General features: G+C 39.1%; 1 pseudogene; it reads left to right on the forward strand.

The window, feature by feature from the left end:
- The first annotated feature begins 2,897 nt into the window (after window positions 1-2,897).
- Window positions 2,898-2,994, forward strand: LOC130040954 (uncharacterized; annotated as a pseudogene).
- The last annotated feature ends 16,807 nt before the right edge of the window (window positions 2,995-19,801 follow it).

Raw genomic sequence — 19,801 nt, forward strand, 5'->3', positions numbered from 1 at the left:
CTTTGTAATATCACTATATTCAAAATACTGAAGTATAAATACAAGTGGAGAGACCATTACAGAGAACACATGCTAGTATATATTAACAGTTTTTCACAGCATCTACATTTTCTGTTTCTGTAAAAATACTGTCTCTGATTTACTTGTTTTAAGTGAATATCATGTAAAATTCACTATGAAAAGGAAAAAGAAACACAGAGAATCAACCCTCATATATATATATATATATATATATATATATATATGCGTGTGTGTGTATGTGTGTGTGTGTATTTGAGCTCCTAAGTATGTCTAGAATATAATGTAATCAATGACGAAAAACACTTTGTATGTGACATAAAGTAAGCCAATGTCTAAAGTCACACAGCAAATATCAAATTCAAGTTAAAATGAGGCTTATAAAATTCTACTTGAATACTTTCTTTCATTACTACGTGCTGTTCTTCCTTGACTGCTAAGTTTAGGGATGATAAATCTAATGACAAGCTTTGAAAGGTATTATTCCTTACCTGACATGGTCAGAGAAGAGGAAATACCGATGAAAGGTAGACGAGAAGAGGAGACTGTACGAGATTACGTCTGAACACTGAAGCGGCTTAAGAACACAAGTGTTTAGTACAGACAACTGCTCACTGGTGATTGGTCATTGGTCACTCGTCACTTGCCATGATGATTCAAATTTGTTTACAAACAACTACATGAGACCCCCAAGATTCTACCAGTTGGTGGTTGGTTTGGTGGGAGAATGATGTCATAAAGTAGGCAGGTGAAAGGTAGAGGCTAGCCAATCAGGAGGTCAGAATCCCATTAGAAGACCGGATTGGATAGTGAGTGGGGTAGATTGAAGCAGGCTAGGGAGATGGAATTCTACAAGACGGTTATAACAGTTTCACCTTCGTCAGACTCTTGTGTTAGAAAAATACTCCCATGATACTCAAGAGCTTATTTATTTCATTAAAAAATCAAGAAAATTACTAAATAATTGTTTATATTGCACTGTTTATGAAACAACATTTGTTATTACTAGTATATTTTAGATAACGTTTACAGCACAGCGGATTTGGTCGTTTGCCTTGCAGGAGGCCAACCCTGATCCCGATTCCTCTGCCCGGCAAGCTACCGAGAATATCTCGTCCACATAGCAAGAGCCTGGCAAGCTACCCATGACGTATTCGATAGGCCAAAGCCAGTGACAACAAATCTCACAATTTGGTGTAAGATGTTACTGGTTCCCGCTCTAGCAAATGGATGAACCGTGGGAGGACAGTGCTACAGTGCTATGATTGAAAAAATTGGTGGTTTCTTTCAATATGACAACACTTACTAGGATAAGTTGTAGATGAATCGAGATGTGTTAAAATGTAAATAAAATGAGAAGAAATAGTAAATGCACAGGTATCTTATTTGTACAAAACAAACAGTTGTTCTCAGTTTAAAACTGTAGAAGATAAAGAAAAACATATACTCATTTGTGTCAAAATTTTTCAACCTGAAAGAAAAGGACCAAAATCAATTTAAGTAATCAAAAAACAAGCAAAACCAACAAATCCTGGCAATTACTATGATAGGCCAAGGATGAATGTTTTTAATAAATTAGTGCTGTGAAATAAATCAGTATTTAGCTATTATACTTCAATAGTAAAAATAAGCATAAACCATGATCATATAATCTGTATTGAAAAAAGTGTAAATGACTGGTAAACACAAGGGCAAGTTACTCGCAGATGCGTACCAGGTTCTCTCAGAGTGACAACTGGACAATAATTGTTGTTGTCTTATCAATAAAATCCAGTCTCTGTATCTTGGCCATTGATGGGATTACATGGCTCCAGGGGCAGTTCGTGGTTGTAACACTTAGCTACTAGGAGATGGGGGATCTGGTTGGAGGGGGCCCAGTCTTGATCTGAGCACCCTTGGAGATCTCATCCCCCGGTTGCGCACACCTGGGTTCCTCTGTCAGATTCGTTCATGCATGAGGCTCCTTCAAGCTTGGGGAGAGTGGTTTAAAGCGTACCTATGGCTGGTTGCAGAGGTCTTCAGGTGCCGGGGCTCTGCTTGGCACGGTGAGGGAAACTCAACACACCCCCTCCAAGGGACCCCGGTGAAGAAAGCCAGGTGCGGTGTCAGGAGACTGTCATTTTAGACATATTTGGAATTAATTTTAGATCAAAAAGTACACATCATTCAAACTACGTATGTGCTTAGTAATAAATTACTACACACTTGTTCAATCACCTAAGAAACCCCACTCTGCTCAGAGAACTAGATTTTTAATTATAGGTCTGTTTTGCCCGTGTGTCATGACTGAGAATCACTATCATTAGATATGAAACTCACTATACAAAAAGATGCACACACGCTGCTTTGAGTCATCTGTGTTTGTTAATGTGCATTGGCCATTAAACTTCACTGAGACCCATTTTTCTGTCATTTACAGGACCCTCATGAGTCTCAACTTCCGTTCAAGTTGAACTTATAATAATGTGGAATGAAATCATCAATATTCTCCTCACCTCTTCCTTCAGGAGAAAAATCCTACTTACATTCAAGGTGGTCAAAGTGCAGACAACACCATCCACCTTTTCCTGGAGATGTACACGGGACTGAGGTGAGAACAGCAAAAGGCTCTAGTTTAATGGTCTTAATGAAGGTTTCAGGGAAGTGCATTAAACGGGACTCATATAACATCTTCCAAAAGAATTATTTTGTAAAACTGATGCGTTGATTATGGTAAAAGATAATATGGTAAAAACCATATTTTTCTTTCTGGGACATTAAAGTTCTAAATCTATCAAGCTGCTTTGAAATACTTTCCTTGATTAGGTACCACTCTCTGCCATAGGGTATGTAAGGACAACACTCAAAGTAATCAGAAGAGAAAAATTAACTCCTACTAGGTTTGGTTACACATATACTAAAATTGAAATGATACAGAGATTATCATGGTCCTTGCACAGAGACGACATGCAAACTTGTATAGAGTACCATATTTTTGTTGCAAGAAGTACTAACAGGGCTACTTTAAACTAAGGCAATCCCCACAAGTACAAAAATTCTACATAAAGATAGCACAAATCCCCATAACAACAATCTCTCTCAATGTCAATGGACTAAATGTGCCAATTCAGAGGCACAGAATAGGAAGATGAATTAGAAAACTGAACCCAACATTCTGATGCCTGCAAGAAACACATCTGAGCAATCAAAGCAACCATGGGCTAAAAGTAAAAGGCTGGAAAACAAGTCTTCAAGAAAAGAACACCTCCACAAAGCTGGAGTAGCCATACTAGTATCAGACCACATGGACTTCAGGCTAAAGGTTATAAGAGACAGTGAATGTCATTTCTTCATGATCATGGGATCTGTACATCAGAAAGAACTCACCCTCCTCAATGTAGATGCTCAATGACAGACCAGCAAAATACTTAAAATCAACTTCTGATAGACTTAAAAAAACATTTATAGCAAAACAGTACTAGGTGGTGATTTCAACACTACTTTGTCACTTCTCAATAGATCAAACAGACTAAATCTCAGCAAGGAAATATTTTATTTAAGGGAAGTAATGAACAACCGTTGGCTTAGAGAAGAAATCAAAGAGGAAATAAAAAGTTTCCAGAAACAAATGAGAATGAGGACGCGAGCTAGCAGAACTTGTGGGACACAGCAAAAGCAGTGTTAAGAGGAAAGATTATAGCTCTGCCAGAATTCATCAGGAAGAAAGAAAGGGCCTACATGAATAAATTAGAGCTCAAGATTTTGGAAAATGAACAATAAAAGGAGTGCAAACTAGGCTGGAGCAAGGAAATAATAAAATTTGTAGTATAAATCAATGAGCTAGAAACCCAAAATACAATCCAGAAGATCAATAAAAGCAAAAGCTGGTTCTTTGAGAAAATAAACAAGATCAATAAACCTCTAGAAGCCTCTCAAAGAAACAGAAAGAATTCTAATAAATCGAATCAGAAATGCAAAGGGGGTTATCCTAATAGAAACTACAGAAATCCATAGGATCATCAGAGATTATATTGAGAATCTTTGCAGCAGGAAATGAGAGAATCTTGAATAAATTGATAAATTAATGGATTCCAATTACCTCCCAAGGCTGAACCAAGAAGATTTGGAATACTTGAACCTATCACTACCAAGGAAATTGAAATGATGATCAAAATATACCCCAAAACAGAATGCCTGGCCCAGATGGATTCAATAGTGAAACATTTCAATCCTTTAAAGAGGAACTGCTCCCAACATTTTTCAAGATTTTACAGGAAATTGAAGAAACAGAAATGCTCTCAAATAGTTTCTATGAGGCAAAGATCACCCTAATACTCAAAACAGAGACACCACAAAAAATGAAAATTACAGACCTATTTCCTTGATGAATACAGATACACAGATTCTCAAGAAAATACCAGCAAAGAGAATCCAGAAACTCAACAAAAGATCACAGACTATGACCAAGTAGATTTATCCCGGGATGCAAGGATGGCTTAACATTCTCTAGTCAATCAACAGAATACACCATCTCAATAAAATAAAGATAAAAGTCATATCATCATATCGATAGATGTAGATAAAGCATTTGATGAGATCCAGCACCCATTCATGATGAAAAACTCTCAACAAAATGGGAGTGGAAAGTCCTTTCTTCAATCTAGTCAAAGCAAACTACCACAAACCCACAGCAAGCATTATTCTCAACGGGGAGAAAACTAAAGGCTTGGAGCAGAAATCAATGAGCTAGAATCCCAGAATACAATTAGGCACAAAACAAGTTACCCACTCTAACCACACCTATTCAACATAGTACTTGAAGTACTTGCCATAGGATTTCGGTAAAAAGAAAGGATATCAAGGGCATCCATATAAAAATGGAAGAACTCAAGCTTTTACTATTTGGAGATGACATGATACTATACTTGGAAAATCCCAAAGAATCTACAAAAAAGCTCCTGGGAACAATAGATTTGTTAGTAAAGTAGAATATTACAAAATCAATATCCGGTAGTCCATGGCTTTCCCATATATTTCAAATGAAAGAGAAAAAAAGAGATAGAGAAAAACAATCCCATTCACAATAATACCTCAGAAAATCGAGTATATTAGAATCAACTAAAATGTTAAGGAACTATACTTTGGTACTATTGCGGCAACATGGGAAGATGCCATTGTTGACAACATTGACGAGGAATACGATCCATTGCTTCAGCACCTCCATGAATGTGCGAGGAATGCCAAGAGAGAGATAGCCACAAAAAATCGCCTATCTTCGAAAACTCTTGAGCTAATTCGCCTGCTTGGTTTGCCGCATGCCTCACGCAACCGCAAGCTAATGTCCCAGCTCGCAAAGCAGTGCAGAGATGCGATCAAGGAAGACCTCAAAGAGAGAAGAGCAGAAGTACTGGTAGATGCGGCAGAAGCCAGGAAAAGCATTCGTAATGCCTGCCTGTCCTTCGCCAACTATAAGACCAAGAAAACTGCCTTCCGACGTCCTGATGGATCCATCACATCCTCCAGAACGGCAATGGAGAAGATTACCATGAATTCTGCTCAAATCTCTTCGATAATCATGTCTACTTGCCGACATACCAAATTCCACAGGATGGATATGTTGTTCCCAACGTTCTCCCTTCCGAAATCCGACACGCTATTTCGTTGGTAAAGGAACAAACAGCACCCGGGCCAGACAAGGTCAGACCTGAACACCTGAAGAACCTGCAGTCAGTACTCATCAATACACTGGCTCGGCTCTTCACTCGCTACCTGTCTGAATGCAAGTTTCCGTCCCAATGGAAAACCAGCAGGACCATACTACTGTTCAAGAAGGGAGACATCCATGACATTGGCAACTATCGCCGGATCTGCCTATTGTCTGTCATCTACAAGTTGTTCACTCGAGTCATCCTAAATAGGATTGGCAGAACATTAGATGAAGGACAACCATGCGAGCAAGCAGGGTTCCGCAAAGGATTCAGCACCATCGACCATATCCACACGATAACCAAGCTCATTGAGGTTTCTTGGGAGTTCAAGGTGCAGCTCTGTTTAACGTTCATTGATTAAAAGAAGGCCTTTGATTCTGTTGAGACGGAAGTGCTCACTGAAGCCCTAGCCAATCAGGGCATTCAAGCCCAATACATCAGGATCCTCCGTGAGCTGTATTACAGTTTCACTAGCAGGATCTCACCATTCTACAAAGAAGTGATCGTTGATGTCAAGAGAGGGGTGCGGCAGTGTGATACCCTTTCACTGAAACTCTTCAGTGCCACCCTCGAGAACATCATGCGATGACTGGAATGGGAAGGAATGGGAGTGAAGATAGATGTTCGGCAACTACACCACCTCCGCTTTGCTGATGACATTGTTTTAATAACACCAAACATCAGCCAAGCAGCACAAATGCTGGCCGACTTTGACCATGAGTGTGGAAAGGTAGGACTACAGCTGAGTCTTACGAAGACAATGTTTATGCGAAACAGCCTTGTTCCTGATGCCCCATTCGCTCTCAATGGAACGACTATCTCGAATGCAACAGCTATGTGTACCTAGGTCGAGAGGTCAACATGGCAAATGACCTGGCACCCGAGCTGTGTAGGAGGAAGAGAGCGGCTTGGAACGCCTTCAAGAACGTCGAATAAATAGCTAAGAGGAAGAAGAACCTCCGGCTCCAGGCACATCTCTTTGATTCCACTGTTCTTCCTGCATTAACATATGCCTCAGAGACCTGGGCCCTATGCAAACAAGATGAGAACAGTATTCAGGTCTCCCAAAGAAGAATAGAAAGAGCTATGCTTGGAATATCACGTTTCACTCAAATGAGAGAGATAATCAAGAGTTCTTACATCCGTCGCCGATCAAGAATCAGGGACGCTGTCACTTATGCCAAGGTGTCAAAAATCAGATGGGCTGGTCACGTAATGAGATTTAGAGACGACCGCAGGACTAGAGCTGTTACCGACTGGATTCCACGGGATGTCAAAAGACCGCGTGGCCGCCCACCTTCCAGATGGTCAGACTTCTTCGTCAAGATCATGAACGATCGGTTTGAGGCCCTTCATGTTCCTGGATCGAACAGGTGCCATTGGGCTACACTAGCACGCGACAGGGACAAATGGAGACGTTACTGGCGCCCGCTCGAGCAAATCGACGACTAAGGGGAAGTTAAGTGATAAATGATAAAATGTCAAGGAACTATACAAAAAAAACCCTACAAACTCTACTTCACGAAATAAGAGAGTATACGAGGAAATGGAATCACATCCCATGCTCATGGATTGAGAGGATTAACACTGTCAAAATGGCAATACACACCAAAGCTCTATAAAGATTTACTGCACTTCCTATAAGGATACCCATAACATTTTTCAAAGAAATAGATTAAACACTCTTGAAACTCATACACAACAATAACCTCCCATGAAGAGCTAAAGCAATATTTGGTAAAAAGAAGAAGGGAACAGCTTCCCCAACTTGCAACACTACTACAAAGTCGTAGTAATCAAAATAACATGATATTCAGATAAAGACAGGCCTCACATCAATGGAATATAGTCAAATATCTTGACGCTGGCCCTCAGATTATTATTACCTAATCTTTCATAAAGGCTCAAGAAATATGAAGTTGAGCAAGGAAGTCTCTTCAACAAGTGGTGCTGGGAAACCTGGACAGCGACATGCAAAAAAAAAAAAAAAATTGAACTCAGACCTCTTTATAGTGCCAGGCACAAAGTCAGATCAAATGTATTAAAAACCTCAATATCATAGCTGAATTCTTAAGATATATGGAGAAAAATGTGGGACGATCCCTCCATGACATTAAAGCTAAGGGAAACTTCTAGAATGAAATACCACTGACCAAGGAAGAGGAAATGAAGATAAACAAATGAGACTACATTAAACTAAGACGTTTCTGCAACTTAGAAAAATGGTGACCATGCTAAAAAGACAGCCCTCATAATGGAGAAAAATTATTTATGCACTACCCATAAAATTAACCTTAAAATTCTGACTGCTGTATCATTAAGAACACTAAATAGTTCCCGTGAATTTTATTCTTCTTCACATATATTTACTCTAAAATATTTTAGGTTTCATTTTAAACCACAGGTAAAAAATAAAAATTATAATTTTTTTAAAATTAAAAATAACCCCTATGCATAGCCAGGTGCGACCCAAAAAAAAAAAACAAGAAAAACAAGCAAGCAAATAAGCAAGAAAGAAAGAAATTAAAAATTAAAAAATAATGCTGTTTGCAATGCTAAGGATCAATCCCAGATCATCATACAATGGAACGCAAATGCTCTATCCCTGAGTTATATCCCTGTTCTTAAACATTTAAAAAAGTCTTTTTTGATGTCTCATTGCATTTTATTTTTTAAAAAATGCTTTTCTTATTATACCTGGTCGCCATCATACCGCCTAATTCTTGACCTTTTCTTCACTTGTATATTTTACCTCTAAGATTCAGTAGTCATCTTATCCTTCCTATAGCCATGCTTTCCTTTGACAAACTTTCCAAGATCATGTCTGGCTTGCTTTAACATGGCATAAAATGGAAACGTTATTTTCTCTATGCTCTCACGCCAGAGGTGATGATGTTTTTGACCCAGGAGAACTCTTTTCTGGTGAGCTTCCTGGCTGTTTCTACTTGACTTCAAAATATCTAAAGGTAAGTCATCGTCTTTTTTTTTTTTGCGTTTTTGGGTCACACCTGACGATGCACAGGGGTTACACCTGGCTGTGCAGTCAGGAATTACTCCTCACGGTCCTTGGGGGGACCATACAGGATGCTGGGAATCTAACCTGGGTAGGCCGTGTGCAAGGCAAACGCCCTACCTGCTGTACTATAGCTCCAGCTCCACCCCCCTCCCCATAATTCATCATCTTGAGGGCCTCAGATTTTTACCTTTGATTTAGAAACTTCATCTTTACATTGACACAGTAAATTGAAACCACAGAATTGTTGAATGGCATGTTATAAGGGTAGCAGCCATGAGCAAACATTGATAACCCATAAGTTGGCATGAATGAATTCTGTCTCAGAAGCTTCACTTCTGAGGATACCTGTCACTACCTCCTTTCTGTTATGTATCCCAGGATCAGAATCTACATCAGGCCATCAGTAGAAATTGTCCACCCAAAAGCTAGCCTTCCACTGGGATCAGAATCCTTGATCAATGTAACTTGTAATTTTTCATTCATGATTTGTTGACCTTGTTTCAGGCAGAGGCATCCAGAGCATAAACTCAGCTTTCCAGTAGTTTCCACAGGAAATCCAAATACCTAAGAATGTTATCATTTCTGACACCACTGTTAAAGATTTTTTTGGAATCCCACGGTAAGATACTATCATTAATGTTATAATATTACTGTTCTCCATAGTCCAGATCTCCCCAAAGAACTCTCTACCCTCCTCACTCCAAGTATAGACTCCAGTTTATCATTCTCCTGAACGTACTTCTATTTGTTTCACTCAGGTTCTCCCCTAAAGTATACAAGTTAAGTTCATACCACTCCAAGTTCTTATTCCTAAACTACCAGAGTGGGCTTGGTCCTCAAGCTTGTGTTCTTCCTTAAAGAAATACCGTGCTTCCTTTCTGTATGTCACTCTTTGCTTGCTTTGTAAAACGAGTGTTCTCTCTTGAACATATATTCCATTCCACCCTATGCCTGTTTCACAAGTTTCTAAGTGTTGTTCAATAAAATCTATTGTTCTTCACAGCGGTAGGGCGTTCGCCTTACAAGCGGCCAACATGACCGACCCGAGTTCAATTCCTCTGCCACTCTCGGAGAGCCCGGCAAGCTACCGAGAGTATTTGATATGCCAAACCCAGTAACAACAAAGTCTCCAATGGAGACGTTACTGGGCCCGCTCGAGTAAATTGACGATCAACGGGAGGGCCTTTACCTTTTCTTCACTGAACTAAAAATTTTAAAACACCAGAGCATTGTTAAAATCAATATTTGTATGTTTTAAACCCCAAATTTTGAAAATGAAAGGGTGTAAAGCAATGGAATCCTACTCAGTTATATGAAGTGAAATCTTCTTATTATTTGTATAAAAAAGCATAACATGAGGATAATATGTTTAGTGACATAAGCCAGGCAGGGAAAGATAGGCATCATACAAGTTCATGCATATGTGGCATATGGAGAAAACAAATTAAAAGAATAAAATGAGACAGACAAACGTCTAAAACAATATTAATATTCTATGATTTATAATTCAATTAACAATGGTTCCTCATACACATTATTCCAACATGACACTCCTCATTCTCTCAAAAAATAAACCCTCCCTCTCCTCGAAACTCCCAGAATCCCTCAGTCCCAATCCCCTGACTCAAATGTGTGGATCAGTTCTCCCCTTACATTGCCCTTGAACCTTTGTTGCTACCTTGCTGTGTGTCTTTACATCCCACATATGAGAAAAATCTCTCTGTATCTGTTCCTTTCCTTAAGGCTAACTTTACATGCATGATATCCTCTAGTTTCATCCAATGTTAAAACAGCATGGTACTGGAACAAAGGGAGAACTGCAGACCAATGGAACAGGGTTGAATACAATGACATCTCCCCTCAATCATATGATCATCTAATCTTGGATAAAGGTGCAAGTAATGTGAAATGAAGTAAGGAAAGTCTCTTTAACAAATTGTGCTGGCATCACTGGATGGCTAAATGAAAAAAAGTGGGCTCAGAACTCTGCCTAACACCATGTACAAAAGTAAGATCAAAATGGATTAAAGACCTCAACATCAGACCAGAATCCATAAGGTGCATTGAAGACAAAGTTGGCAAAACCCTCCATGACATTGAAGCTAATGGTATCTTCAAAGATGCCACGCCACTGGCCGAGCAAGTGAAAACAGAGATAGATAAATGGGACTATCTTAAAATACGATGCTTCTGCACCTCAAAAGAAACAGTGACCAAAATATAAAGACAGTCTACAGAATTGGAAAGGATATTCGCCCATCACACATCTGACAAGGGGTTGATATCAAGGATATATAAAATACTGGTTGAACTCTACAAGATGAAAACATACAACCCCATCAAAAATTGGGGCAATGAAATGAAAAGAAACTTTCTCAAAGAAGAAATCCAAATGGCAAAAAAGCACATGAGAAAACGTTCTACATCATTAATTATCAGGGAGATGCAGATAAAAACCACAATGAGATACCATCTCACACCTCAGAGACTGGCCCACATTCAAAACAACAAAGAAACTGATGCTGGCGCGGATGTGGCAAGAAAGGGACACTCCTTCACTGTTGGTGGGAATGTCGACTCGTTCAGCCTTTCTGGAAAACAGTATGGACGATTCTCAAAAAATTAGAAATTTAGCTCCCATTTGACCCAGCAATACCACTCCTGGATATATATCCCAGAGAGGCAAAAATGTATAGTCGAAATGATATCTGCACTTGTTTGTTCATTGCAGCACTCTTTACAATAGCCAGAACCTGGAAGAAACCTGAATGCCCAAGAACAGATGACTGGTTAAAGAAACTTCGGTACGTCTACACAATGGAGTACTATGTAGCTGTTAGAAAAGATGCAGTCATGAAATTTATATACAAGTGGTACAACATGGAAAGTATCATGCTAAGCGAAATGAGTCAGAAAGAGAGGGATAGACATACAAATATTGCATTCATCTGGGGAATATAAAGAAACAAAATATGAGATTAATACCCATGAATAGCTGAGATCAACACCAGAGGATTACTCCATAGCTTAGAGGCCAGCCAGGCATTCTAGGGGAAAGGGCAGCTCAGATAGAGAAGGGAGCACCAAATAAAGTGTGTTTGGAGGATCCTCCCAGGAGGGGATGTGCATGTTGAAAGTAGACTATGGACTGAACATGTTTGCCACTCAAAGCCTCTTTTGCACACCACAACACTCAAAAGGAGAGAGAGAACAGAAGGGATTGCCCTGCAACAGAGGCAGGGTAAGATGGGAGGGATGGGTGTGGGAGGATTATTATCCATGGTGGTGGAAAATGGGCACTGGTGGAGGGATGGGTATTTGATCATTGTATAATCGAAACCCAAGCAGAAAAAATTATAAATCTACTACTGTACCTCATGCTGTTTCACTAAAAATTTAAAAAATAAATAATAAAAAAAAACTGTTCCATACGTGACTACTCTGTGAGAAATATTTCATCATTTAAAAAAAAGCATAGTAAACAGAAAAAAATGACATGTTAGTAAAACATTTTAATTAATTTTAAAAAACATTTTTAATAAAACATTTAATTAGTTTAAAGCATGGAAATAGTGTTTTAATCATTAAAGTAAATTTAAAAATTAGAATAATACTTGGCAAAGCATAAATACGCAGCAAAAAAGTAGATGGTATATATCTTATTTTGAAATTTGTAACTGTAACAGATTGTCATTTTCCATTTCGAGGATGAGAAGAATCCATAGATTAGATTTGTTCACTCACAATGCTATATTCTCTCCTGGATGCCTATTTAAAAATACTTGCCAATGTTCCTCTTTCTAAACTTTTTGAGTACTACAGTCCTCTTTGCTATTGATAGATATTTCTCTTGTTTTATTTTGTTTTGTTTTGTTTTTTGTTTTATTTTGTTTTATTAGTTAAACACCTTGAGTTACAGTTGTGGACTTACAAGTTGTGTGCTTGTGTTTCAGTTATACAATGATCGAGTACCCACCCCAACACCAGTGCCCATTCGCCACCCCTACCACTCCCAGTATCCCTCACAACCCCCCATCCCCCATCCTGCCCTGCCTTTGTGGCAGCGCAGTCCCTTTTCGTCTATCTCTCCTTTTCGGTGCTGTGATCTGCAGGAGAGACTTTGGGTGGCAATCATGTTCTGTCTATAGACTGCTGTCAGCATGCATCTCTCGTTCTGGGTGGATCTTCTCAGAACCCTTTATTTGGTGCTCCCTTCTCTATCTGAGCTGCCTTTACCCCTAGAGTGTGCGGATGGCCTCTAAGCCATGGAGTGAACAACCTGATATTTATCACAGCTATCCTTCGTGTTATTCTCTTAGTTTTCTAATTTTGTTACCCAGTTGAATGCAGTCTTTCTATGTCTGTCCCTCTCTTTCTGACTCATTTCGCTTAGCATAATATTTTCCACGCAGTAGCACTTGTAAGTAAATTTCATGACTTCATTTTTTTCGAACTGCTACATAGCACTCCATTGTGTAGATGTACCAAAGTTTCTGTAACCAGTCATCTGTTCTCAGGCATTCGTTTTTTTTCCATATTCTACCTGTTGTAAATAGTACTCCAATGAACAAATAAGTGCAGGTGTCATTTCGACTCTACTTTTTTGCTTCTCCGAGGTATATTCCCAGGAGTGGTATTGCTGGGTCAAATGGGAGCTCAATTTCTAATGTTTTGAGAATCATCCATACTGTTTTCCGAAAGGGTTGAGCCAGTCGGCATTACCATGAGCAGTGAAGGAGGGTCCCTTTGTCGCCACATCCTGTCAACACAGGTTGCTTTTGTTTTTTTGAATGTTGGCCAGTGTCTGTGGTGTGAAATGATATCTCATTGTTGTTTTGATCCGCATCTCCCTGATGATTAATGATGTAGAGCATATTCTCATGTGTCTTTTGGCATTCGGCTTTCTTCTTTGAGAAAGTCTGTTCATTTCGTTGCTCCACTTTTTGATGGGGTTGGATGTTTTCTTCTTGTGGAGTTCAACCAGTACTTTGTATATACTTGATATCACCCCCTTTTTCAGATGTGTATTTGGAGAATATCCTTTCCCATTCTGTAGACTCTCTCTGTATTTTAGTCATTGTTTCTTTTAAGGTGCAGAAGCTTCTTAGTTTAAATATTCCCATTCGTCTATCTCTGTTTTCACTTGCTTGGCCAATGACATGACATCCTTGAAGATACCATTAGCTTCAATGTCATGGAGGGTTTTGCCAACTTTGTCTTCAATGTACCTAATGGGTTCCGGTATGATGTTTAGGTCTTTGATCCATTTTGATCTTACTTTTTACATTGTGTTAGGCAGGGATCGAAGCCCAGTAGTTTGCATGTAGTCGTCCAGTTTTGCAAGCACCATTTGTTAAAAAGACTTTCCGTACTCCACTTCACATTTCTTGCCCCTTTCTCAAAGATTGGATGGTCATATGTTTGAGGGGAGATGTCAGTATATTCAACCCTGTTCCATAGGTCTGCAGCTCTGCCTTTGTTCCAGTATAATGCTGTTTTAATTATTACTACTTGTAGTAGAGTTTGAGGTTCGGGAGGTTAATTCCTCACATTTTCTTTTTCCCTAGAATTGCTTTAACTATTCCTGGGGGCTTATTGTTCCATATAAATTTCAGGAGTGTTTGCTCCAATTCTTTGAAGAATGTCATGGGTATCCTAATAAGGATCGCATTGAATTTGTACAGTGCTTGGGGATGTATTGCCATTTTGACAATATTAATTCTCCTGATTCATGAATAGGGGATATTTTTCCATTTCCTCGCGTCCTCTTTTATTTTAAAGAAGGAGCGTTTTGTAGTTTTCTTTATATAGTTCCTTTACTTCCTTAGTTAAACTAATTCCTAGGTAGTTGATTTTCTGGCATACAATTGTAATGGGATTGTTTTCATCTTGTCATTTTCTTCTCTTTCACTATTTGTGCATAATAAAGCCATGGACTTTTGGGTATTTATTTTATACCTGTAAATTTACTATCGAGTTTACCATTTCTAGGAGTTTCTTGGTAGAGTTTTTAGGGTACTCTAAGTATAGTATCATATCACTTGCAAATAGTGAGAACTTGATTTCTTCCTTTCCTATTTGGATGGGCTTAATCTTTTTTTCTTGCCTACTTGCTATTGCTAGTATTTCCAGTATTATGTTGAACAGCAGTTGAGAGAGTGGGAATACTTATCTCGTTCCTGATCTTAGGGGGAATGCTCTCAGTTTTTCCCCATTAAGAATTATGCTTGCTGTATGCTTGTGGTAGCTGGCTTTAACTATATTGGAGAAAATTCCCTCTATCCCAAAATTGGCGAGGGTTTTCTTCAAAAAAAAAAATGCTGGATCTTGTCAATTGCTTTCTCTACATCTATTGATATGATCACATGATTTTTATCTTTTGTTTTGTTGATGTGATGGATTATGTTGATTGATTTCCGATTGTTAAACCATCCTTGCATCCCCGGGATGAATCCCACTTGGTCATGGTGTATGATCTTTTTGATGAGTTGTTGAATTCTATTTGCTAGTATTTTGTTCAGAATCTTCTCATCCATGTTCATCAGTGATATCGGCCTGTAGTTTTCTTTTCTCATGGTGTCTTTGTTTCCCTTTTGTATTAGAGAGATATGGGCTTCATAGAAACTGTTTGGGAGAGTATCTGTTTTTTCAATTTCCTGGAAAAGTTTGAGAAGGACTGGCAGTAGATCCTCTTAAGATGTTTGGAAAAATTTGGTAGTGAATCCATCTGGACCTGGGGTTTTGTTTTGGGGAAGAATTTTAATTACAGTTTCTATTTCCTTGATGTGACTAGGTGTATTCAGGTATTCTATATCTTCTTGACTCAGCTTTGGGATATTATAGGAATCCAGGAATTTGTACATTTCTTCTAACTTCTCTTTTTTCTTGGCATACAGACTTTCAAAGTAGACTCTGATGATCTTTTGACTTTCTTTGGTTTCCGTTGTGATATCGCCATTTTTATTTCTGCTTTGGTTTATTAGTGTTCTCTCTCTCTGTTTCTTTGTGAGTGTTGCTAGTGGTTTATCTATCTTGTTTATTTTCTCGAAGAGCCAGCTCTTGGTTTCATTGATCTTTCGGATTGTTTCTTAGGTTTCCATGTATTGATTTCTGCTCTAAGTTTTATGATCTCTTTCCTTCTGCCCGATTTAGGCTCCTACTCTTGATCCTTTTCTAAGATCTTGAGCTATGAAGTCAAGTTGCTTATGTGCATCCTTTCTTCCGTCCTTAGATATGCTTACAGAGCTATAAATTTTCCCCTTAATAGGGCTTTAGCTGCATCCCATAAGTTCTGGTAGTTCGTGTCTTCATTCTCATTTATTTCTAGGTATCTTTTGATTTCTTCCTAGACGTGCTTCCTGACCCACTCATTGTTCAGCAGTGACTTGTTTAGTTTTCAGGTGTTCGTGTCTGTGTGTGATTCACATCTATCCTCAGTGCATCATGGTCTGAAAAAATTGTTGATACTTTTTCTATCTTCCTGATTCTATTGAGGTATGTTTTGTGACCTAGCACATAGTATATTTTGGAAAATGTTCCATGGGCACTGGAGAAGAATGTGTATTCCCTTTTTGGGGGATGTAAAGCCCTGTATAGGTCTATAAGTCCTTTCTCTTCTATTTCTTAATTCAAAGCCAATTTTTCCTTGCTGAGTTTAATTCTTGTTGATCTATCCAGAGGTGATAAGGCGATGTTGAAGTCTCCATCTACTATTGTGTTGCTAGCACTGTCCTCTCTAAATTTTGTTAGCAGTTGTTTTAAATATCTAGCTGTTCCTTCATTAGGTACGTATACATTTAAGAGTATGATTTCTTCCTGTTGTATGTATCACTTGATGAAGAGAAAGTGGCCTTCGCTGTCCCTTCTAATCTTTTTCAGCCTGAAATTAATGTTGTCGGATACTAGTGTGGCCACCCCAGCTTTTGTGAGGGAACTGTTTGTTTGCAGGATTGTTTTCCATCCTTTCACTTTGAGTCTGTGTTTGCTCTGATTGTTCAGATGAGTTTCTTGTAGACAGCAGAATGTTGGGTTCTGTTTCTGGATCCATTTTTCCACTCTGTGTCTCTTGGTTGTTGCATTTAGACCATTGACATTAAGGGAGATTATTGTCATGGGGTTTTGTGCCATCTTCCTGTAGGAGTTGATTCTGTTTACACGTGTTTTCCTTATCTTACAGGAGCCCCTTTAGTCCTACTTTTAGATTTGGTTTGGAGTATATGAAGTTCCTGAGCTTGTGTTTATCTAAAAAGTGGTGTATTGTTCCATCGAATTTGAGTAAGAGTTTAGTTGGATAGAGTATTCTCGGTGAGGCGTTCATTTCATTGAATTTTTTCACTATATCCCACCATTTCCTTCGGGCTTAGAGTGTTTCCACTGATAGGTCAGCTGTGAATCTAATGGGTGCTCCTTTGTATGTAATTTCCTTCTTTGACCTTGCTGCTTGTAATATTGTGTCTCTGTCCACAGCATCCATCGTTCTGACTATGATATGCCTTGGAGTGTTTTTTCTGGGGTCTCCTTTAGCTGGTACCCTTCTGGCTCCTTTGATCTGGATGTGTGCTTTCCTTAACTCTGGGAACTTTTCAGCAATGATTTCTTTGAATCTAGATTTTTTCATTGGGGTTTTCTCCCTGTCCTTCTGGTACTCCAATGATTCTAATGTTGTTCCTCTTGGCGTCATACCCTAGGTCTTTGATTCTCCTTAGAGCCATTTTGAGGTCTTTACCTATTGCTTGTTGTTCCCGATGGGATTTCTGTTGCTCATCTTCAAGCTTGCTGATCCTCTCTTCAGCTGCACTTGTCCTATTGTTAAGGGCACTTACTGTCTTTTTAATTTCATCCACTGAATCCTTTATTTGTGACTCTCCTTTTTGTAGCTTTTTTTAAATTCTGTTCTCTTTTCTTCCTGTATTTACTTGACTATCTGTTCCATTGTTTCTTTCATTTCTTCTTTTAGTCTTTGGATATCTCTTCCATTGATTCTTTGAGTAGATTCTTGAACACCCTCCGCATTTTATACTGGAATTCCTTATCAAAGAGAGCGCAATTGTGGACAACCTCGGTTAAGGATTCGGGATTCTTTTCTTCATATTCTCCTTGTGGTAGAGATTTGCGCTGTTTCTTCATGTTGTTATGGTAACCTAGAGGTAGACTCCTGAAATCACAGGTACTGTTCCCTCTTACCATGGGAAAGGATTTTGGATAAGGTTTGTCGATGGTAGCCAACCTTCTCCCATTCTAGATTCCGACCTTCTTCTCAATCAGGTCTTATTCTTTGTTTTAAAACTGACATTGAGTGAAGCTTTGGAGGAGGTACTTTTTACATTTGCGCTTGTACATCACATTTCATACTGGTCGTTTATTAGAAATGGAGTAGGCGAGTGGGATGTTGTTTAATTCTAGTAGAGGTGGTCAGATATTCTTAGCCAGTACTAGGCGTCAAAGTGAGGGATGAAAGTCCTGAGTGCCCAGATTGGGAAATATAACTGTGGCTGCCCACCTAGGAGGTGGCCACGCCCACTTCTGGGAGGCCACTCCCCCTACATGGCGGGCATGCCCCTGTCTGATCGCAGGTTCACTCCCACCCAGGATCCTGGAATGTAGGAGGGGCGATGGAAAATCCCATGGAGCTGCTGCAGGTGTCCCCTGATGGAGGGTGTCCAGTTCTGCAGGAAAATGCGCAGGGCTGGGCGTGAGGAGCAGTGAAGCTGGCTTATGCTCCCCCTACCCACCTGGAGGGGAGGGGCTGATTAGGTGATGGACAGTCCCATGGAGCTGCTCTAGGTGTCTGGAGGAGGTGTCCCCCTGTGGAGGGTGTCGAGTTCAGGGGGAAAAGATGCGGGGCTTCGTGAATAGCAGACTATACTTTAAATTTGGGGCTTTCAAAAATTATATAGGAATTAGCACCCTTAACGTCTATGCTACTCAAGAATCAGTTATATGTTTTACTTTTCTTCCTTTTTTTCGGGAAGGGAGCACACCCGTATGAGTTCCGGGCTCACTTCTGACTTTCTATCCAGAGATTACTTCTGGCAGGCTCAGGGTTCAGGGGATTGAACTCAAATTAGCTGCATACAAAGTAAACACCCTCTGCATACTGCACTACCTCTTTGGCCCATATGTTTCTTTTTTAATAACATTTTAGTAAAACATTTTAAATAAATTTTTTTAAAAAAAAATTTTTAATAAAACATTTCATTAAAAGTTTAATGTTGGCAAATACTGTTTTAATCATTAAAGTAAATATAAAATTAGAATAATACTTGGTAAAGCATAGGAACACAGCAGAAATAGACGTATATATCTTATTTGTAAATTTTTAACTGTAATACATTGTCCTTTTCCATTTCAAGGATGAGATGTAACCATAGAGTAGATTGGTTCACTCACAATACTATATTATCTCCTGGATGCTTTTTAAAACTACTTGCCATGTGCCTGTTTCTAAACTTTTTGAGTACTAAAGCCCTCTTTACTATTGTTAGATCTTTCTCTTGTTTTATTTTTACTTTATGTTCCAATCTTAATACTACCACCATCTACTCAGTCAACCTAGCTAAACCCTAAGGTCTCTTCCACTTTCTCCTGCACAAGTTTCTGCTTTCTGACAAAAGGGAGGACCTCAGAATGCTGACATCAATCTTATACCCAGGGCCGCAGGAGAGAGTGTAGTGCTTATGGAACTTGTCTCACATTCACTAAATTTGACTCCCAGCACCACCTAATTGCCAGATTATCAAAGGCCTATAGCCTCGGAGGATACCAAACACCATGGCCACGTTTTCTGAGAATTGTCTGTGGGGCCCCCACACCTCCTGAGCATTGCTTTAGAGACTCTCCCAGCAACCAAAAATATATAATTACCCAGAAATATGTATTTGTTTTAAATAGGGACCCTCACTTGAGGTGAGGTTCACAAGGAAATATTGCATGAAAACATAAATCAAAGAGCAGGGGAGACAGTGTAAATCATGTGAGTACAGATCATATATTTCGTGAAATGTGTTAAGATTCAGATGCCCAAGTCTTCGCACCAGGGATATTCCTTCAAAAATACCCCCAATATACTGGAAAGGTTCTA

Source organism: Sorex fumeus, unplaced genomic scaffold (genome assembly GCF_029834395.1).
Source record: "Sorex fumeus unplaced genomic scaffold, SorFum_2.1 ptg000095l, whole genome shotgun sequence".
Taxonomy (NCBI): Eukaryota; Metazoa; Chordata; class Mammalia; order Eulipotyphla; family Soricidae; genus Sorex; species Sorex fumeus.